Source organism: Herpailurus yagouaroundi, unplaced genomic scaffold (genome assembly GCF_014898765.1).
Source record: "Herpailurus yagouaroundi ecotype Mexico unplaced genomic scaffold, PumYag 196, whole genome shotgun sequence".
NCBI lineage: Eukaryota > Metazoa > Chordata > Mammalia > Carnivora > Felidae > Herpailurus > Herpailurus yagouaroundi.
The window spans coordinates 15,008,603-15,031,671 of NW_024412427.1; the positions used below are offsets into that span (position 1 = coordinate 15,008,603).

The following is a 23,069-nucleotide window of genomic DNA, read 5'->3' on the forward strand; positions in this document are numbered from 1 at the left end:
GTCACACAGCACGTCAGCACAGAGCTGGGGCAAGAACTCGGGTCCCCTCACCCCCACCTGCGTGCAGGGGCTTCGTTCTGCTCCGCGGTGTTCTGGCCACCCCCCTTTCCCACGTCTCCCCGCATCCAGCTGCCCAGGAGGATCTCTCGGGGTCATGCCCCTGCCCACAGTCTTCAGTGGCTCCCTACCAAAGGGTCAAGACTGAACTCCCAGACCGGACATGGGGCCTCCACGGCCTGTCCTGTTACTGCCTTTTCAGGCGGAACCCCCCCCCCCCCCCGGTCTCACGTGCACTTCACACGTCCATACCTGTGCCTGCCTGCTACTTCTGGAACGCCTCCCCTGCCCCACCAGACCACTCCTCTTCCAGGAGGGCACCCTGGTCACCCGCATCCGTGGGGCCTTCCCAGCCTCTGAGCTCCGGGTCAGACTCTCCCTGTGTACGTCAGGCTGCCAGTTGAACCCAAAGCTCCGTGAGGACAGAACCTAGTTACTAGATCTATAGCGGCTGTTTTCAGGATAAAAATGGGAACTTGTGCTCCGGCCAGGATACAGTTCTGCTGTTACACATGCGTGTGAACAATCTTCAAAAGTCTAAGACACGGGTATCCCAATACGCAGCGGTACGCTCAGAAACCCCCTAACAGCACCCTGCCGGCCGTTCCCGCGGAGCCTAGACATCGCAGACAGCCACTGCCACCTGGATTTAGCCTGTGGGGTGAAACCTCTGTGCCGTCTGGAATGGGCACTCCGGGAGGGCAGGGGCCTGGCCTGTGGGGCTCTTGTCCCTAGGGCCCAGCCCTGGGCCTGGCACACGGTAGGCTCTTTGAAGTATTTGCCGAACGAACGAATGCCCCCTCCATCAGTTACAAATGCAGTGGCTCACCCTTATTTAGCAGATGGGCTGCCTTGGGGCATCTGATCCGAGGCCCAGATCTGTGACGTTGAGCACGTAGTACACTTGTCTCAGCTTCTGTTTCCACATCTACCGATAGAAGTAGTGGTACCTGCTTTACAGGCTCATCCTGAGGGTTAGATGTTGCCAGCCGAAGACCCAGCTCGCTCCGCACATGTTAAGTTTCTGACTTCCTCGTGGGATAGGTCTGTAAGTTACCGGAACACAATCGATCTGTAAGTTACCGGAACACAAGTCATCTGGCTCAAGTGAAAAGGCAGGTGCTCTCTCTTCCTGGAAGAAGGAGGAATGGCTACTGAGCAGACAGAAGCACCAGCTGTGGGCCCCTACCCTCTGCGTGGACTCTGGATGGCGGGGCCCCGCTGCTGCACCCACGCCACTGAATGCTGGCTGCCAGAGCTGTCTGTGGAGCTCCTCTGCATGTTGGGCATCTCCGATTCTTCCCAGCGGCCCCCAGATTTAGAGAGCGAAGTACCTTGCCCAGGGCCACACAGCCTGAGTGGTAAGGCCAGACCTTGGCTGTGAACTGAACAAAGCTGCCTGGTCTCAGAGTCTCCCATTCCTGCGCAACTGGCCATAGATGTTTGAGGTGGTAGCTGGCGGCCCTAGGGAGTCAGAGGCCCAGGGGGCTGATGTCCCACACTCCCTCGCACCTGTACCCCGCTTGGTCCCACCCACCATTTCAGCCCCTTTCCTGGAAACACAGGCACCTGCCGGAGACCCCAACCTCTAACGCCCTCACACTGCCCCAAGGTGATATCTTATTGTATGGATGTGGAATCCCACTCTGCCTGGATTTAAATCCCTACTCGGGCCACGTGACCTTACACAAGTGACTTTACCTCTCTGGGCCTCGGTTTCCCCACCTGAGAGATGAGGAGAAAAATTTCACCTTGTATTTATTAGCACAGATAGAGTACTTGCATAATGCCTGGCTCATGGGAAGGGCTAACTAAACTTGGACTATTCTAGTATCTATGTTATCGGATTACTGCCTTGCTGAAGTGAGAAAAGGATCCATTACTGTTGTAAATGTGATCAAAGATGAACCCTGCAGAAACTCCCTGCATCCTTTCTGGAACATAAGTCCAAGTTGGACTCTGCCTGAGAAGGTTACTGTAGAAGCTTCTGGTGAGAGTGAAACCAATGTCAGGGGCCCCACTACTGTGTTGGCTCAGCCACATGGGCCCTCACCACCCTCCATTCTGCTTCCCAAGAGCAGTGGCCCCCGCCACCGGCAGCACAGACCTCTAGGGGGGGACATGTGTTAAAAATACAGATCCTGGGGGCCCCTTCAGCCTCGCCACATCCAACTGTGGGAGTGGGGTCCACAAATCTGCCTTTGACTCCCCTCTCAGGTGATTCTGACATGAATTACACGAACGCTACCCTCTGCCACGTCTTCCTGACCCAATTTCTTCTCAGTCCCATGCCAACAACACGCTGGGTGCGGGGCTTCCCTTCCCCGACCTCCTCTGACCCCCCAAATCTATCAAAAAGCGCCCCCCAGAGTGTTGTAACAGGAAAGGAAACTAAGGCTCAGGGGTAGGCCGTGGAGCCAGGGTCACGCCGTCGGGAAGTCACGGAACGGGGATTGGAACCCAGAACCTGCATGCTTTCCCCTTGCGAATGTGTATCCTTAAAGGTGCTGGTGCCAACCCTAGATCTGGGCCTGGGTCTCCTCTTGGGATTTCCCAGCAAAAGCTGGTTTTGCTCCAGCCAGGCTCTGGCTGGAGGCACAGAGAGAGCAACCAAACACACAGGGAGCTTGGGGTAAGGGAAGGCCAGCAATTCAGGGAAGAGCCTCAAAAGGGAGGGTCAGTACTTGGGCGTCGGGAGCAGAGCCAGTGGGGGTTTGTGGTTGCGGTCAGCAGAGACCGGCCGCAGGTTACTTAAGCAGGAAAGGAACTTACCGAACACCACTGGGGAGCCAACGGGCTAGAAGAGTCAGAGGGCCCAGCTTGGAGTTCTCATGGCTCCGGCCCCCTGGGTGGGGCACTGACCGGGCAGCCCAACCCGCTGACACCCAGCCGTGGTCAGTCCCTGCAGACCTCTGTCCCTGATGACTCCAGAAACTGGACGGAGGCACCACCAGAATGGGCCTATGTGCCCCTGCCTGCTTGGGTCACGGATTCCTCCAAAGGTCTGTGCGGGGGACTGTGGCTGGTCACACCTGGGTCATGTGCCCAGGCCCTCACCGCAAAGCATGCTGGTACACTGGGGCTCCTCTATTGGAAGCATCATTAGGTGGGGGACTCATCTGATACGGGAAGGGGCTTTGAAAATAGGGCAGCCAATAAAAATGACAGGTGTCCACTAAGACCAGGGGTGGGGCTGACCCACCAGTCATTGAGGGCTTCTGTGCACCAGCCACTGCATTAAGTGGTTCACATCCGTTACTTTAGTCCTGTCTACAGGAATAATGCCCCGTTTACACGTGAGAAAGCTCAGGCTCGTGCGAGTGGCGGGTCACACTATTGACCCCAAGTCCATCAGACACGTGGCCAGGGCTCCTGACCACCCACGCATGTGTCATTGCCTCGTGCCTCCTGGGACTGAGACTAGCCCACAAAGCCCGACTGCACGCTTGCCTGACCCCTGCCTCCAGCCTGCCTCCTCGCACAGAGGAGGATGATCCCCCAGCACTCTGGGAGGGGCGTGGGGCTGGTATTATTGCCCCATTTTACAGACGGGAAACCTGAGTACAGTTGGGGTGCTTATCTGGCTCACGGTGGAGTCAGTGCAGAGCTGGGGTCTCTCCCCACTGGGCAGCTCTCTCTGCCTCACATCCTGGCCGCCCGTCTGCAGGCTGCATGGAAACCCAGGTGGGGAAACCACCCCCTACAACGAATGTTTGCCTGGCAGAGCAGTAGCCCTGGGGATGGCTGTGGGGTGGAGGTCTGGGGGACTGGGGCAGAAATGAAGGTGCAGAAAGTTCTAGAAGGCATGTTCAGAGCCCCACTCCCCGGGCTGTCCAGTTGCTCTCCTTCATGGCTGGAGAAAATGATCTCAGTCCCCTCAACCTGCCCAGAGTTCCCTCTTGTCAAGGCCCTTCTGTGACGTACCTGATACCGCGGGCCTTCTCTAGCTGGGCCCCAAACCACGTGAGATATGTGGCGCACCTTCCCGGGGAGTCCGCTTTTATAGGATGTTTTGTGAAGCATTCATCCTATGCCACGTCTCCCTGCCCTTCACAATCCTCCCGCTCACTGCGTATGACCTACACTGTCCAGGACGGCGGCCAGTGCTGCGGACACGACAGCTACAGTCCAGACGGCAGGAGGGAGGGGGCGGGACAAGAACGATACCTCCCGCTGGGTCAGCTTCCTACAGGAAGCCCACCTGGAAGCAGACCTCAACTTACTTAGGCAAGACCCTAGACGCACAGCCACACAGCTGCATGCGGATCTGGGAATGGAGTCCGCGGGCTGGGCACGCTGCCAGGTAACACTGGGGTTCTGTTATGAAGGAAAAGGGGGAACATGGATATTGGGTGGGCAGCGATCCGTCTCAGCCGCTCATGCCCAACGTGCTAAGATCCAACAAAGGGCCAGCCCAGTGTCACCCCGGTCCCCGCCGGTCCTGGGGCACCACGTAGAGTCGGTTTGGGCATTTGGTATTCTAGACCCGCGCCAGACCTCCTCTCTCAGGCCTGTGAGCCCCAGGAGGCAGTATTCGTCTCCTCGATCACCCCAGAGCCAGCCATCAGGCAAACAGAGACCACCCATACAGCTCAGAGCCCCCCGAAATCATTCAAACTAGCCAATCCTAAACTGTCCGCCTTGCCCTGTCTTGTCTTTCCCACGGAAACCCCAATAAATGCCATGGCCCAAGCCACACCCCCTCCTGTCTTCTGCCTCCCGCCTACGCTGGTGTATTTCCACGAGGTCCTGCATGGCCTGTGTGCCTCCTGCCTCCTGTCTCTAGGACCTGTGAGTGTTAGAAACTCCTCTGGGGCGCCTGGCTGGCTCAGTCGGGAGAGCGTGCGACTCTTGATCTTGGGGTTGTGAGTTCGAGCCCCACACGGTGTAGAGATTACTTTAAAAATAATAATAATAAATAACAAGTCTCCTCTGTGTTCTCACCAGACTGACCATCTTGTGAAAGAACACAAAACAGGTCTTTAAGGACAGAATGCCCCCCACACTGTTTCTCACTTCCACTTTGGTTTTGCTTTCTGGAGATTTCTGCCAGTCTCGGTAGGCTGGGTCACACTGCACTAACAAACAGCCCCATATCCTAGTGGCTCCTAACACTAAGTATTTCTCATGCACACGGCATGTCCACATAGGGCTGGAGGGCTCTCACCCGCTTCCCATTCCGGGGCCCAGGGCAATGGAGCAGCCACCGTCTCCAAAGCTGTCAGTAGTCACGGGGTCTCCACCTGGCAATAATGTCCCACCCTGAGGTGACAGATGTCACTTTTCACGCTTCCTTGGCCATGGCTAGTCACATGACCCCACCTAATCTCAGGGGACACATGCATGAAGGGCAGAGCATGGGAAGGAGTATGGAGAATGACATTAACAAGGACCTCAGGCCTCCGTCTGGGGTGACTGCCAGGCAGCTGTGACCACCAGAGCTCGGGCAGGGGGAGCAGCTGTGCCCTGGGGTGCGGCACACAGCCCAGCCGAACCTACCTAGGGCGAGAGGGAGCTGGAGAGAAGGAAAGACACAACGTTCCAGAGCCCGGGGCTGTGGTGCCTGACAGTCCTACCTTCCAGTTCCAGCCACTTCTGCAAAAAATCGGAACAGCATTTCCCAAAAGGTGGAATTTTAGTGAAGATCACATGGGGAAATATGCCTTTATACTCCCAGCGGCTGTCCCTGGAAGGTGATACTTTTTTGGTGGAAGAACTTTTTGCCCTACTAAGCCCTTTGATGAATTAGGGTAAATGTGAGAACAGAAGCTCGGCTGAGAGTGGCTTTGGGGGCGTTATGGGGGGCAGTTACAAAAGCACAATCTATTCCCAAGATTTCTTTGGGAGTGACTTTATTTGGGACGGCTTTGAAAGGGTTGATGGCGACTATGGGGGTATCCAAGCAACCCCCGCTGCCCCTATAGAAACTGGGAACAGATCAACCGTTCAGCGTTAACAGAGAGGGTTTGGGGGTTTCTGTGGCAGTCCACAAGACCAGGGGGCAGATAGAAAAGGGAGCAGGGGGAAGGAAGGCAGCAAGAGGGTACTCTAGGAACAGGTTTTGAAAGCCCCAATTCCTTCTCATTCCTTAAATCCCGAGTAAACTTCCTCTGTTGACGGGTGGCTCACTCCTGCACCATCAGCACTGAAAGCTAACCTGTGGCCACAGAAGCCCCTCTGCCTCCTGGGGCCGGGGGGTGGGGAGAACCCATATCAAAAGCCAGACGTGGTCCTGCCCAGTGCAGAGGGACAATCCTGAGGCTGGGGTTCCCCTTTGGAAGACTCAAATCGCCTTCTGAGCAGAGAAACGGGGCAGAGGGCAGCAGAAAGAGGCATCTCAAGATCAGGTGTTATATGGGGCACCTGGGTGGCGCAGTCGGGTAAGCGTCCGACTTCAGCCAGGTCACGATCTCGCGGTCCGTGTCGGGCTCTGGGCTGATGGCTCAGAGCCTGGAGCCTGTTTCCGATTCTGTGTCTCCCTCTCTCTTTGCCCCTCGCCCATTCATGCTCTGTCTCTCTCTGTCCCAAAAATAAATAAACGTTGAAAAAAAAAATTAAAAAAAAAAAAAGATCAGGTGTTATCTGCTGAATCTGTGTGGGCACAACAATTTTGCAGAAAAGATAAACTGAGCCCAGGGGATCAAACTACTTTCCCGTGGTGCCCCAGGCAGCCAGAGGGGCAGCCAGGGTGAGGGGCCACACCTGTCCTCCCGTGCCATTAGAGGAGGGAGGCTGGGACTCAGAGAGGGAAGGCCTTGCTCAAGGTCACACAGCAATTCAGCAGCAGAGCCAGGATGCAAGGACTCCAGATCCTGGTCTCTGCCAGCTGCCAGCCTGGGAAAGCTGCCCAGCCCTTTCACCCACTTTTTGCCTTGTGCCCGGGAGAGGTTGAGCCGGGTTAGCAGAGGCAGGATATTCTGAGAAATTCACTCAGGCCCAGACACCAGGAGCTGCATCGGTCCCCCTTGCACCCCGGCGGGCGGGCGAGCAGCATTCTCAAAGTCCGCGCGAGCAAGACAGTATCTGAGGACAGACGTGCTCAAGGTGGGGAGCCAGGCCAGGTGCCCGCCCGGTGCACCCGCGATCTCACTTAACCCGCGGGCGACCCTGGAGGGTGGGCTTCTCCGCTGTTTTCCGGGTGGCCAGAGACGCTGGGCCGAGTAGGACTGAGGCCCCAGGACTCGCAGTCCAGTGCTCTGTCCCCGGGCGCTGGCGGCGGGAGGGGCTTGGCGGAGCGCCCAGAACGGCGCGGCGCGGGGAGGGCGCCCGGGCCGGATGCTCCCCTGCCCCGGCCCCGAGCTGCCCCCGGCGGCGGCGGATCCGCAGAGCAGGAAGGCGCAACAATAGGGGGCCGACAGCGGCGGGGAGCCCCGGTTCCGGAGCCAGGGTGCGGCCCGCCCCGCCACCGGCACTCTGAGAACGGGGTCCCTGCTCAGGGGACGAACGAGATTATCGGATGCCACCGTCTGAGCCCTTACGGTCTTCCGGGACCTGCCTCCACCGTACCTGGTTTATCTCATGGGATCCTCCTCTTACCCCTATGATTTAGCCCCAGTTTACAGATGAAGCAACGCAGGCACAGAGTTTTAAGTAAAATGCCCAAGGTAAGGAAGAGGTGAAAGTGAGATCTGAACCTAGACTATCTGGCTCCAGATCCTGAGCTCTTAGCTATTACGCGCGCGTGCGCACACCCACACCCACGCACAGCCACCCACACACCCACACCCACACTCATGGTATGTATGTGTATACACACACATGTGTGTATATATACATATATGTGCATATATACACATATGTATATATACACATATGTATATATACACATATGTATATATACATGTGTGTATATATACATATGTGTATATATACGTGTGTGTGTATATATATATATATACTTTCTCATATTTTTCCTTTTCACTTACATCATTGACAGCTTTCTGTGTCATAAATACATCCCTCAGCGATCCTAGTTCAAAGTCCTGACGTGCTAGGGAAGATCTCGTCCTGTACCCCGCCCCACCCCATCTTCCCCACCCACTAAGGGACTTGGATTCCCACCACTGGCACCCTGTCATCGAGTTAAGGTAGGCTTCCTCTAATCTAAATTGATGGTGACCGTGGTGGCACCAAGGGGTGGACGGATGGGTGCTTAACCCCCTCCTCATGTCCATCAGAAAAGCCCTTCTGGGGCGCCTGGGTGGCGCAGTCGGTTAAGCGTCCGACTTCAGCCAGGTCACGATCTCGCGGTCCGCGAGTTCGAGCCTCGCGTCGGGCTCTGGGCGGATGGCTCGGAGCCTGGAGCCTGTTTCCGATTCTGTGTCTCCCTCTCTCTCTGCCCCTCCCCCGTTCATGCTCTGTCTCTCTCTGTCCCAAAAATAAATAAACGTTGAAAAAAAAAATTTAATAAAAAAGAAAAAGTGTGTTTTCCTAATAGTCGTTATTAAGAAAACACATAAAAAAAAAAAAAAAAAAAGAAAAGCCCTTCTGCCAGCCAAACAGATGCATCTTCTGGATAGAAGTTGCTTATTATGCAAAGGAGGCTTAAAGGCAGGCCCCCTCCCGCACCCACATGAGATTGCTGCGCCCAAGCCCCTCCCCCAGAGGAGTTCTGGAGACAGCCTGGCTGGTGGGTTCATGCTCCCCAGGTGTCCTGCTTTGAACACAATATATGGACACACTGAAGGTTTCTTAGAATCGGGTCCGGCCCAGGGCCACGGAAAACCCATAAAGGCCCAGCCTGGCTGGGTGGCAGGGGGGTCCAGAAGCTCCAGAACGGATGGGACAGCTGGAGCTGGAAGAGGGGCTGTGCTTCCTGCATTCTACGTAAGACCAAGGGCTTAGATCAGCGCCATCGATGACTGAGAATGCCTGAGCAAATCTAGGGCACTTCTCACCCTTCCATCTGAGGCACACTGGGAGACCCCAGTGCCGTGGGGGTGGGGGGAGAGCAGGAGGCTTTTTATTTATTTTTCATTTACTTTTATTATTGTTATTTTTATTTTATTAATTTTTTTAGCAGTTATTTATTGTTGAGAGACAGAGCACAAACAGGGGAGGTGCAGAGAGGGAATCTGAAGCAGGCTCCAGGCTCTGAGCTGTCAGCACAGAGCCTGATGTGGGGCCTGAACCCACCAACCGCTAGATCATGACCTGAGCCAAAGTCGGATGCTTAACTGAGCCACCCAGGCGCCCCTGTTATTTTTATTTTAGAGAGAGAGTGTGCACGAGTTGGGGAAGAAGGGCAGAGGGAGAGAGAGAGAGAGAGAGAGAGAGAGAGAGAATCTTAAGCAGGCTCCACACTCAGCACAGAGCCCAACTCAGGGCTCGATCTCACGACCCTGGGATCAAGAGTCTGATGCTCAACTGACTTGGCCATCCAGGTGCCCCAGGAGACTTGTTAAAGACACTCCACCTAGGCTGCTGGGAGAAACTCTCGGGAGAGGTGGAGGGGCTTCTCATCCAAGAGTGATGAACCAGCTGAGGTCCCCTTCCAGAGCCCCCTTTGGCCCTCACAGGCCAGCTGGGAGCACTGGGTGTGGAACCAGGATACCTGAGATTTGTGTTCTGGTTTCATTCCCAACTATGGGCCGTCTTATGGCCTTGGACCAGTCCTTCCCCCCCCCTCTAGCTTCCCAATCCTACCTCGGCAGGGACCTCCAAGGGCTCTTCCCGCTCTGATGGGGGCTCTGGCAGTGGTGCTTTTTCTTTCCGGGGTCACCTGAGCTGTCAGGGGGATGATCGGGTAGAAGTCACCTCTCCGAAATTTCCTTTCACCGGTAATTACTGCCTTCCAAGGACGGCTGCTACTCGGGGGTCACCCAGCATCCACTTTCCCGTCTTTAGGGTAGCAGCCCCCAAGTTTCCTTGGGAGGAGCCTCCCTCCTCCACCTCGGCCAGGTACAGTGAGTGGAGTGGACTCCATGCCTGAGTCCATTGGGAGGAAGGTGACCAGACGGGGCAATGCCTACCTTCCGTTCCCTGAGCTGTCCAGGGTAGTCATGTGACCCAATGCCAGCCAACGGCGTCAGGTTCAGGTTTGGTCCCAAATGCTGAGGAGTCTGGAAGCGTAAAACCTGGGAGGGTTGGCGGCTGGCGTCGCTGGCATCCGTTCTGCCTCCACGGGGACTGGAGCCGCGGCAGAGAAGGCAGAGCTTGGGGGCCGAGAGATCTACCTGCTGCCGTTCGCTTCCTCCCGCCAGTCCAGCTGTGCCCGAAGCCAACTGCCCTGGGCTTTTCATGACCGGGAGCCGATACGCCTTTGCCACTTCCAGCCAGTTTGAAGTGGGTTTTCTGTTGCTCACAACCGGAAGCATCATGACTGCTTTGTTGGATTTTTCTTGACTCTATGGCGCCATCAATAGGAAGGTAATTTTTTCAAGGCAAATAGGATACCCATTTAAATAAGGGCTTTTTTGATGAAAAAAGCGTATCAAAGCCCTTCAAAGACTGACAGTAGTATGTTTTTATTTATGAAATCGTCTCCTTTGGTGATCGGATCAAAGTTCTTCACATCCAGAGTCTAAACTTTCTTTGGGTCCATTCAGCACGTTGTACTTCTAATTGTACTGCCTGTCTGGCGATTGCCTTCTGTATACTTCATGGCCTTGTATTTCCATGCGGCGTCAATTTAGAAGTCATGTCAAGTGACATCTAAGGATCCAATCTGGTAAAATTCCATCAGGCTTGACCGCAGCTCCCTGAACAACCGGACAGCAGACAGCGAAGTCCCCTGGTCCCCCTCCGCCCGCTGACTCACGTGTTCCTCGGACATCAGTTGTGGGGCAACATCCTCATTCCAGAAATGTTAAGATGCCAGCGTGGGGCCCGTGTGTCAGAACTAGTTCTGATGGAGTTACCATTTCCTGCGGGACAGGCACCAAGCTAAGCAGGACAGAGATATGACCTCGGGCAAGTACTATCACCACTCTGGTTCTGTGTTGCCACATCTGTCAATGAGAATAACAACTTCACAGAGGTGCTGGGAAGATTTATTGAGAAACATCAGTGTAAAACTCTTAGCACAGCGCTGGCATATAAGGATTGTCCGATACGTATCAGCTATTGATATTTTAGTTCTCACAACTACCCTTGGAGGTCAACAGGATAATCCTACTTGGTGGTTTAGGACCCTGACATCAGAGGCAAGAAGGGGGCATGTCCTAGGTCACCTCCAAGGGTGTAGGCTGGGCTGGGCCAGGGGGACTTGGGGGCCCAGTTCTTAGACATGGGGCAGGGTAATGTCAAGCTCACTCACCAGCTAAGCTCACTACCCAGACCACGCAGTGTCTTGGTCTGATTTGTGGAACCCTAGGCCTTTGAAAACTCCGGAGAGAAAACACCAAGGCCTCGGAAGAGATAGGACTTGTCCAAGGCCATGTAGCCAGGGAGTGACACAGCTCAGGCTGGAAGTGCCCGTTCCCTGACTCTTCACATGTCCTCATGCTTCACTGCCCTCCCCTGTGGGCATCTCTCCCGCCACCATCCTCCGAGAAGCCGTCCCTGACCACCCACCTCCCTACACCTTGCTCCGGCAGGATCTCAACGTTTGCTGGCATTTTGGATGTGCACTTTGGAGTCAGGCCGACCTTGGGTTTGAATCCCCCTTCTGCCACTTAGCGTCCTCCCTTGTAAAATAGGCTACAAAAGCCCATCTCATGGGGTCAGCGTGAAGTTTCTGGAAAGGCCAGGGCTGATCACAACCTGGCACAGAGCCTTCGTGCAACAGCCATTTCCTCCCTCCCTTGCCCCTATGCGACATAATTATTGACCTTAATAATCACGAAATAAAATGAATAATAAGGAAAAAAGCAGAAAAAAAAGCAGATTGTGACTTTTTTTATTGGACTTCACACATATATAATGGTGGCAGTCAAAAATAAACTAAATGTGGGGCACCTGGGTGGCTCAGTCGGTTGAGCGACCTACTTGGGCTCAGGTCATGATCTCATGGTTTGTGAATTTGAGCCCTGCGTCCGGAGTGGAGGTTCCCTGTCTGGAACCTCTGCTCCCTTCCCAGTTTCAAGCTGATGGCTCTCCAACCCGCCGCCGCAGGGCTGTGGGAACACCGGATCCCCTGGAAGAGCACACTGACTCAAACGTACACCCTAATTTCCTACAGATTCAGCTAAGGGTAGATCTCGGGGAAGCAAGGTGGCCCCAGGGGAAGAGCAGGCACAGCAGGTGGTGGCCCCCCTTCGCCCTTTCCTTAGGGTTCTCGGTGGGGCCTCCCGGTTGCTACTTTCTCTGAGTAGGTAGGATCCTTCCAGAGCAGAGGAAAAAGGCCGAGTTCTTGCTGTGCCGGAAAGTCTTTTGTACTCAGGATTCGTTCCAAGAGAATGGACATCACCATGTAGGCAGTTCCTCAAAAGGAATGTTTACTGAAGTTGAATCCCCTGGTTCCTGAGGCTTCAAGACCTTTGTTTCCAGCCCTCCGATCACCTAGATCTCTGTTTCCCCAAGCTCCTGAGGCATTGAAGGATTCTCCAGGTCTTCGTGCGGCTGGATAGCTCGTTTCTTTTTATTGGGGAATAATACTCCATTGTCTGCCTGTAGCAAAGTTTGTTGACCAACTCACCAATTGAGGAACATTTTGGCTGTTTCTGGTGAATGAAGAACCAGAATGAGGAAAGAATGAAGAACATTCATTCTTTCACGAAGTTGAAGTTTTTACTTTTTTTTTTTTTTTTTTTAAGTTTATTTTTCGAGAGAGAGAAAGAGATCCTCTACGAGCAGGGCAGGAATAGAAAGACAGGGAGAGAAAGAATCCCAAGCAGGATCCGGGCTGTCAGCGCAGAGCCCGACTCAGGGCTCGATCTCTCAAACTGAGATCATGACCTGAGCCAAAGTCAAGGTTTGGACGCTTAACCCACTGAGCCACCCAGGTGCTCCTAGACTGGTGTTTTTCTTTCAACACTTTAAATATTTCATTCCACTCTCTTCTTGCTTGCATGGTTTCTTTTTTTTTTTTTTTAATTTTTTTTTTTTCAACGTTTATTTATTTTTGGGACAGAGAGAGACAGAGCATGAACGGGGGAGGGGCAGAGAGAGAGGGAGACACAGAATCGGAAACAGGCTCCAGGCTCTGAGCCATCAGCCCAGAGCCCGATGCGGGGCTCGAACTCACGGACCGCGAGATCGTGACCTGGCTGAAGTCGGAGGCTTAACCGACTGCGCCACCCAGGCGCCCCGCTTGCATGGTTTCTGATGAGAAGTCTAATGTAATTCTCATCCTTGTTCCTTAATAGGTAAGGTGCGTTCCTCCCCCCCCCCCAACTTTGGCTTCTTTCAAGATATTCTCTATGTTTTCCTGCAATTTGACTTTTCTTTTCTTTTTTTAACGTTTACTTTTCTGACTCTCCACACCCAATGTGGGGCTCAAACTCATGACCTTGAGATCAAGAATTGCATGCTTTTCTGACTGAGCCAGCCACACACCCTTGTTTTCCTGAAATTTGAATATGCTATGCTTAGGTGTAGATTTTTGGTACTTTCTTTTCTTTTTAATTTTTTAAATGTTTTATTTATTTTTTGAGAGCAAGAGACAGAGTGAGTGGGGGAGGGGCAGAGAGAGGGGGTGACACAGAATTCGAAGCAGGCTCCAGGCTCTGAGCCGTCAGCACAGAGCCCAACGCGGGGCTTGAACCCACGAACTGTGAGATCGTGACCCAAGCCGAAGTCTGACGCTTAACCGGCGAGCCACCCAGGTGCCCCTGCCTGAGCTTTCTGGATTTGTGGTCTGGTATCTATCATTAATTTTGGAAAATGTAAGCCATTACAGTCTTCTGCTTTCTCTTCTAGTTTTCCTGTTTTGTGTACGTTACACCTTCTGTAAATGTCCCACAGTTCCTAGATACTCTGTTCTAGGTTTTTTTTACCTTTTTACTTTTCACCTCATTTTCTTGTCCAGCTTTGCTGAGATATAATTGACATGTAACAATGTGTAACCTTAAGGCGTACAGCGTGATGATTTGACATACTTATACTTTGCAAAATGATTACCAACAATAGGGTTAGTAAACATCTCCATCGTTTTGCATAATTACTTTTTTTTTTTTCTGGCTAGCGAAGAACATTTAAGATCTACTCTCTTAGCAGCTTTCAAGTACACAATACAGTATATTGTTAACGACAGTCACTGTGCTGTAGGTTAGATCCCCCAAACTTACTCATCTTGTAACTGGAAGTTTGTAACATTTGACCAAATATCTCTGTTTTCCTTCGTCCCCCAACCTTGGAAACTCTGTCTCTATGACTCTACTTGGCTGTTAGTGCACACTATTTTAGGATTTTTATGACTTCCTGGTTTGGGATTCACGCAGCTTCTTAAACCCGTAGGTTTACGTCTTTTGCCCAAAGTGGGAAGCTTTCAGCTATTATTTGAGTCTATTTTCTACACCACACTCCTTCTCTTCTCCTTGTGGGATTCCAGTGACATACACGGATGTTGGTATTTTCCCACAGGCCCCTGAAGTTCTGTTCATTTTGTTCATTCGTGGTTTCTTGCTCAAGTTGTAGAAGTTTTAGTGCTCTATCTTCAAGGTCACTGCTTCTTTCCTCTGTCATCTCCGATGGCTCACAGTGTCCATCAGTAAGTTTGTCGGTCCTGTTACTGTATTTTTTAGTTTTACAATTTTCATCTGGTTTTTCTTTATATCTTCTTTTTCTTTGCTGAAATGTTCTATTTTCCCGTTTCTGGAATGCTCATGGTTGCTTGCTGAAGCTTTTCTTTTTCTCTCTTTCTTCTTCTCCTTTTTTGGGGATAGCTACTTTAAAATCCTTGTCAGATAATCCCAACTTCTGTGTCATCTTGATGTCAGCATCTGGTTTTTGGTTTTGCTCTCATTAAACAGGCTCTACGCCCAACATGGGGCTCGAACTCACGGCCCTGAGATCAAGAGTCACATGCTCTACCGACTGAGCCAGCCAGGCCCCTGATGTTAGCATCTGTTGACTGCCCTTTCTCACTCCAGTTCAGCCTTTTTCTGGCTTTTGGTATGATGCATAATATTTTATTTTATCCTGGACTTTTTGGGTATTATGTTCCCACTGGTTCCCTTTTGAATCTATTTTAGTACGCATTCAACTTGTTCAAGTTCAGAATGAACACCACGGCTCACTCTTGTGGTCTGTGAGCTTGAATGTCAATGTAATACCAATGTAGTTTTGAATCGGCGCTATTTTGGTCTGTCCTGCTGTGTGCTACCCAGAGGCCGATCTGGAACTGTACAGTATTCCACATCGTAATTCAGTTCTCAAAGCTTTTGCTGCTAATTCTGGGGGGGGGGGGGGGGGTCACTGGTGGGTATGCCCTGGGCCTCAGACGCAAATTCAAAGGATCTCTTCCTACAGCTCCCTCTTCTCTGAAACCCGCCCCACGCAATCTAGCTGCGTGGGGGTGGATACTGTCTCTCTGTTGGCTTTGCTTAGTGCTAAGCAAGGATAGCAACAGGGTTCCACACTTCAGTCACAACACTCCCTTGGGGACGGGGAAGGAGGGCAGGGGATCCTCGCTGATCACATTTGTGCAGAATGGGGCTGCCCGATGGACCTCCACATCACAGTTGTCACCGGTAAGGAGAGAGAGGACTACCTAGCCGGTAGTGCACAGCAGGGGTGGTGGACAAGCCCCACACCAGTCTGTCTCCCCGAAGCCTGCTGGGAGAGGGAGGGCTTGGCTTATTTCATGGTGTTCACCTGGAGAAAGGCAAACATTGTCAAAAGGAATGTCCCTCATTGCTGTCCTTCCCAGCCCTTTGACTCCGGAAGGCGGGCTTTCGTTGGGGCTTTGTGCTTGCTAATGGTTTTCGGTTTCACCTTCTCTGGTGCTCAGGCTGGGATCTAGGAAGTAGTAAAGCCCGTGAGGACTCCCAGCTAAGTCATCCCTTGAGACCCAAGTTGTCTCGCCAGTTCACCTTTTTTCCACCGTCAAAGGAGTCTGGTAGCTGCTTTCTATATATTGTCAAGTTTTGGGTTTTAAGTGGAAGCAACAGGGTGGAATCGACTGACTCATCTTGTCTGGAAATGGAAGCCTTGCATATTTTTTTTAAGTCAACTTTTTGAAGTATAATTTACACGCAATAAAATGTTTCCATTTGAAGTGTGCATTTCCATGAGTTTTAACAAAGGTGTGTGCCCATGTAACCACAGTCAAACTATAGAACATTCCCATCTCCCCAAAAGGTTCCCTTGTGCCCCTTCCCAATCAATTCCCCCATCCCAGGCCTCAGACAACTACTGATCTATGTCACTATGGATTACACTTATCTTTTCCAGAGCTTCAGATAAAATCGAACGTGTCAAAGAACGTATTCTTTGATAAAAGTCTGCCTTAAACAAATTTTTTTTTTAATGTTCATTTTTGAGAGAGAGAGAGAGACAGAGCGCAAGAGGGTGAGGGGCAGAGACAGAGGAAGACACAGAATCTGAAGCAGGCTCCAGGCTTTGAGCTGTCAGCACAGAGCCCGACGCGGGGCTGGAACCCACGAACCACGAGACTATGACCTGAGCTGAAGCTGGATGCTTCACCGACTGAGCCACCCAGGTGCCACCCCCCTTATACATTTATTTAAGTTTATTTATTTATTTGAGAGAGACAGAGGCAGCACGAGTGGGGACGGGGCAGAGAGAGAGAGGGAGAGAGAATCCCAAGCAGTCTCCACACTGCCCACGGAGAGCCCGATGCAGGGCTCAAACCCACGAAGCCTTGAGATCATGACCTGAGCCGAAACCAAGAGTTGAACGCTTAACCAACTTAGCCACCCAGGAGCCCCTACATTTTTTTTTTAATGTTTATTTAGTTTTGAGATGCCTTCTTTAGTTCAGTGTGTCTGTGAGATTCATCCTTATCACGAGGTGTAACGGCAGTTCATTCTTTTTATTGCTAAGGAGAAGTCCATTATATTTTTGTATGCTTTTGTTTGGGCTGTCGCCATGTTCTGCCCTTACCTGGCAAACCCCAAGAGCCAATGGACCGCAGTAGCTCCTGCCGTGTTTTCTGCTCTCAGAGCTCCTTCTCTTTGATCCAAGGGAAGACGAGATCCGTCACTTAGTACTTACTTCAAGGCATGGGTAGGATACGATTTCAGAATAAAAGGATGGTCTCTTCTGGATCTACCTGCATCGATCTGTCGTGTACTTACTCATCACATGCTCAGACCAAAGTACATGAAAACAGTCACTCGCTTGGCAGAGTTTAGGGGGTTCTAACTTCGGTCTTACATTGCTGTCTGTGTCCTCTGAATTAGTAATAGGAGTATGAATGTGCTCTCCATTTTATGCAAGAATAACTACCAGATCACAGGGATGCCTAACTAATGCCATCCCTCCGTGTTGAATTCCTGGTGGCTTGTGATGAGTTGGGTACCTCACCAATGCTCTTATCCACACCCTCATGTCTTCTGTCCAATCCATGCACTCATCTCCTCGGTAGAAGACATTTGGTACTCCAGGTGGCTGATTCACTTTGTGATGGCAAGTGACACGCTGGCTATGGTGGGGGGCGGGGGGGTGACCTGACCTTACAGATTCTCTCCTGGCTAGTTAGTTATGTGTACAAAGTGGATTCATGATTTCTCTGACTGCTATCTTCACATACTCTATATTCAGACTCACAAATGAAGGGCTAAGTGGTTTTGACACAGGAATACAGAGCCAAGTTTTGTTTTCTACCAGTGCAAGGTTGGCAATATTTTTAATTTTTAATTTTTTTAATTTTTAATTTTTTAAAAATTTTTTCAATGTTTTTTATTTATTTTTGGGACAGAGAGAGACAGAGCATGAACGGGGGAGGGGCAGAGAGAGAGGGAGACACAGAATCGGAAACAGGCTCCAGGCTCCGAGCCATCAGCCCAGAGCCCGACGCGGGACTCGAACTCACGGACCGTGAGATCGTGACCTGGCTGAAGTCGGACGCTTAACCGACTGTGCCACCCAGGCGCCCCTATTTTTAATTTTTTAATGTTTATTTTATTTTTGAGACAGATAGAGAAATGCCACCCTTCTAATATGTTTTGGGAGAAAATACATTTGTGGAAAATTTAGCTCTCCAAGAAAGAATGCAAGAAAAACTTCCAGACTAAAGGACCCATTTCCAGGTTAAAGTGATCTTCTTCGAGTGACCTTGAAGTGACCTCCTCTCATCTTCTGGATTAGAGACCACAATGGAACTGAGACCACCATGCTGTGAAAGCTGGGCACATCTACTGGAGGATGAGGCCACATGAGAAAATATCTCAGAGTGAGGCATCAAGACACAGCAGTGTGAGGTGAAATTCTTGGAGCAAGTTCATGGTGTTTCCTATTGCCTTTTTCTTTAGAATTGTTTATATATTCTTTATTTTATATATTTACTTTATGTGTTTTATTATACTTGTTCGCATATTATTATGTATTTAGGGCAGGAGATTTTTTTATATTTTGCAAATATTTTCTCTTCATTATGGCTTATCTTTTGTTTATGGTATGTTTCAGGGTAGAGAAATTTTGGTTTTTTATTGCATTTCGAGGTGGTCACATCTGTTAATAATTTCCTTTGGGGTCCCTGGGTGGCTCAGTCGGTTAAGCATCCGACTTTGGCTCAGGTCATGATCTCGCAGTTCATGGGTTCGAGCCTTGCATTGGGCTCTGTGCTGACAGCCTGGAGCCTGCTTTGAATTCTGTCTCCCCCTCTCTCTCTACCCCTCTCCCACTTCTGCTTTGTCTCTCTCAAAAATAAACGTTTAAAACATCATTTTTCAATTTCCTTTGTGTTGATGTCTTTTTTTTTTTTTTTTTAAAGAAGATTCTTTCAATTCAAAGACTTGATCTTATTTTCTTTCTCAAAAACAAAACAAAACAGGGGCGCTTGGGTGGCTCAGCCGGTTGGGCATCCGACTTCAGCTCAGGTCATGATCTCACGGTCCGTGGGTTCGAGCCCCGCGTCGGGCTCTGTGCTGGCAGCTCAGAGCCTGGAGCCTGCTTCGGATTCTGTGTCTCCCTCTCTCTCTGCCCCTCCCCTGCTCACACTCTGTCTCTCTCTGTCTCAAAAATAAATTAAAAAATTAAAAAAAACAAAACAAAACAACCCTCCCCGAACCAATATAAGCAGTTGGTGCAATATGGCCCTCGTTGTCAAAGAGAGAGCTAAGAGTTTTAAATAGTTGTCTCTAGGGAGCCGTCCGGAGTTAGGACAGCCAGGCAAGGAGCCACACTGCTTTTCTACTGACTTTTGTCTCACAGTCCAGCCTCAAAGTTACACTGATAAAACGTGTCCTGAATCTAACTACTTACTGTCTTCACTTCTAGCAGTCTCCATCATCTCTGGCCTAAACGACTCCAACAGCTGGCTCACTGGTGTGCTGTTTCCACCCTTCCCCCAATTCAGTTATCCGCTGCTAGGAAATAAGCTACTTCAAGACCAATTTATTCAATCTTGCAATTCTTAGGTTTTCCTGAGCTGAGGGAGGTGGTTCTTCTAGTCATGCGATGTTGCTGGGGCCATGAGCATCTGTGGGCAGAAGGTCCAAGTGGCTCACTCAGCCTGGCTGGCGGTTGGTGCTGGCGGTTGGCTGGGTTCTCATCTGGACTCTGGGCTGTAGGCCTCAATTCTCTACCATGTGGCCTCTCTGTGTAGACTGGGCCCAAGAGCTAGTGTTCCAAAAGGAAGGGAGTGGAAGCTGGCAGTTCTCTTAACGCCTGGGCTTCGAAGTCTCAGAACATCTCTTGTACTGTCTTCTATAGGTCAAAGCAGCCACGAGGCCAGCCCAGACTCCAGGCGAATGGAGGAATCACTGGGGGCCAGCTTTGGAGACTACCTACCATGACAACAGCCTTCAGTCTTTCTTCCACTTTCCAGAGACATCTTTTAAAAACAAACAGGCATTACTCCCCTGCTGAAATCCACCAATGACACCCATCATACTCATGATACCTGTCACATTTAATGCCCTGCCTGACCTGGTTCCTGCCCAACCCCGCCCCTTACACTTACTGGTCCTTCCTACCTTCCCAGCACCCCTAACTCATCACTCCAAGCCTCACTGAGCTACTTCACACTTTGGATATCTGACATTATTTATTTATTCACGTTTTGGGCTCTCCACTAGCATGTGAGGTCCTCGCCAGCAGTGCCCTTCTCTGTCCTAGCCTGTGTTTACTCCAGGCACCTAGAAAAACATTAATCACAGGGCTGGCATACCATAAATCTATTCTGTGGTTAGTTGAATTTATTTCCCTAAATCTTGGGCATGTGCTGCCTTGAGAAATGGGTGAATTAATTTTAGAATAGGCAAAACTACAGTGGTAATTATCACACAGACCCAATAGTGTACCCGTTCCACAAACCCACTGGCAAACATTTCTACCTTCCTAATAAAGCAGACAGCTGTTTTTCCCTGTGTGCCCTGCCGGACAGCTGCTGCAAGCCCAGCCTCCGATGGGTCCGTCGTCAGTCTGCCCTATGCATGCATGGAACTCATCAGACACACTCTGGGCGGAAGCCAGGGGAGCGCTGCCCTTGGCATTTTTATTTTAATCCATTTTGGTGTCAGCTGTCCCTCACCAAGTCACCGAATTTAATTAGAGGTTGAGTGAAAACCCCGAAACTATGGCTTCTTGGTGATTCCTAAGAAGCCACGGTAGTCCAACACCGTAATCAAAGTGAACCCACATATATCCAGGGAGTAGGCACGCGGTAAGGGAATTATTCTTACAGACACACATCCCACACGTGTCAAAGATAAATCTGGGTCCAAGACAGTATTAACAAAGCTGGTTTACACATAAACTTGCGGAGAGGTCCCTTCTGCCCCCACCCTTGTTTCGGCGGGGGCTCAACGGTGTCAGGGAGTACGTTTTACTAAGAAGGAAATACTGTCTCCTTGAAAACTGATCTGCCAGGGTAGGATTAGTGGGGTGAAGGGGCACTCGCTGGTCTTCCAGTCCATTTGGCCGTCCTCGGTTGGCAGCAAGGCGGGCCCGCGAGCAGTTGGGGGACATTTCAAAAGAGGAAAGGGCGGAGGGTTTTCTGTGGCCAGCAACTTCCTAGAACAAGTGGGGGTCGACAGAATGGTTTTTTGTAATCAAGCTGTCATACTGGTTATTGGGAGGGTGGGGGGGTGGCTGCCTTCCTGCAGAAAGTTCCTCACACGATCAGCAAATTTAAAATCATTACAAATCGTAGAGTTGAAAGTGATCTTAAAATGCATCTGCTCGTTTTGACCCATCACCCCGTGGTCTTCACCCCAAGTGCATTCAGTGAATGGAAAACCTCAGAAACAGGGTGATCCGGTGTCTAAGCCTTAGCAATCGGCAGAAGCAGAACTAGAAAGTCTTCCTGAATCCTAGCACCGTGGACAGAACTGCCACGCTTCTCAAAAATAAAACCAGAAGGAAAACAATGAGAATACGGCCAGTAGCAGCCTAAACAAGCTCTGGCTGGGCCCAAAGGATACCCCCTGCTTCCTTACTAACAGAGTCCTGACCTCAGGGGCTCTGGGCTTGGGCAGGGGGGAAGGGTTGGAGGGGCTGAGCCCTTCCCAAGTAAAGGGATGAGAGTCCTCAACTGGTCCAAATCAGCCAATTCTCCAGATTTCATTCTCACCAGTGAACATGAGGGAAAAGTGGGTGGCTGGGAGGGCATCTGGAAAAGAAAGTTTGAGGTTTTTTTTTAGGAGCTGATGGAAGTGATATTTTCTGCCGTGGGACACGGGTGGGGTTTGTTTTCCATGTGTGGGAAAAAGGCTTATACAACTTGGCAACGGGAACTGAGAATCAAAATCTCTTTTGACCCTCTGATCTCCCTTCTAGTATGTTATCCTATAGAATCAAGGTTATTTAGGAAAGAAAAAAAAAATGAACACGTTCAAAGACATACTGGCTTTTTGTTTTAAGAACAGCAAAAAATTGGAACTACCCCAAGTATCCAAGAACAGGGTGTCAGGAAACACTGTGGCGAGACTTTGAAACAGGTCCCCCCTAACCCGTCTGCACTTAACGGGGTGTTCAACGTAGTCCACACACTCTTTAAGCAACTTTATAATGATGTAAATTGAGGGAAACAGATAATGTAGATGACTCTTGTCCACACAGATACAAATTGTACACTCTAAAGTCCTAAATGTAACCGATTATTACTGTGTGGATATTGGCTGATTTTGCCAGTTTTGTGTCTACTAAGCAAATTCATTTCAGCATTCCTACTGGGCTTATTATATTTTTATTTCCTCTTTGGATTCTCCTTTGAACCAATTAAAACATCTTACTGGTTCTCTCACTAACGAACAAGTTAAATAAAATCTTTAACATGTTTGTTTTGTACTTGAGTCATGATTTGACTTTCTAAAAAATAAATATCCTTTAGCAAGGTAGTTAAATTTAGTACATTCGTTTGATCTTACTTACAGCCCTCTTCAAAATAGTTATAAAGACCGTATGGCAACATGGACAAATCCTCTTAATAAAACAGTACGTGGAGGGAAAAAAAAACCAGAATGCAAAATTTGTACTAGGCTGTGATTAGAACTAAAAATTCTAAGTGCCCAGGGAAATACTAAAAGGGAAGGAGAAAAAAACTAAAGTGTGATTTGTTAGGGTGGTAGGACCTCAGAGATTTGTGCTTTGAATCCTGACTTTTTATTATTCTGTTCTGTTATACATTAAAACTAAGAGAAGGGCACCTGGCTGGCTCAGTTGGTAGCACATGTGACTCTTGACCTTGGGGCTGTGAGTTCAAGTTCCATGATGGATGTAAAGATTACTTAAAAATAAAAATCTTTAAGGGGTGCCTGGGTGGCTCAGTCGGTTAAGCATCCAATTTCGGCTCAGGTCATGATCTTGTGGTCTGTGAGTTGGAGCCCCGCATCGGGCTCTGTGCTGACAGCTTGGAGCCTGGAGCCTGCTTTGATTCTGTGTCTCCCTCTCTTTCTGCCCCTCCCCCATGCACATTCTGTCTCTCCCTCTGTCTCTCTCTCAAAAATAAGTAAACATTTAAAAAATTTTTTTTAATTAAAAATGTTTTAAAAAAAGTTAAAAAT

The 23,069-nt window shown here is 50.3% G+C and overlaps 1 long non-coding RNA gene and 1 other non-coding gene across 2 annotated transcripts; one reads left to right on the plus strand and one right to left on the minus strand.

Annotated features, from left to right (window-relative positions):
- The first annotated feature begins 4,765 nt into the window (after positions 1–4,765).
- Positions 4,766–8,241, plus strand: LOC121012375 (uncharacterized). Its single transcript, XR_005782073.1, has 3 exons — positions 4,766–6,404; positions 6,633–7,661; positions 7,994–8,241. It is a non-coding gene; the product is annotated as an uncharacterized LOC121012375 (long non-coding RNA).
- A 6,674-nt stretch (positions 8,242–14,915) lies between these two features.
- TRNAK-CUU (transfer RNA lysine (anticodon CUU)) lies at positions 14,916–14,988 on the minus strand. Its single transcript has one exon. It is a non-coding gene; the product is annotated as a tRNA-Lys (tRNA).
- Positions 14,989–23,069: the final 8,081 nt, after the last annotated feature.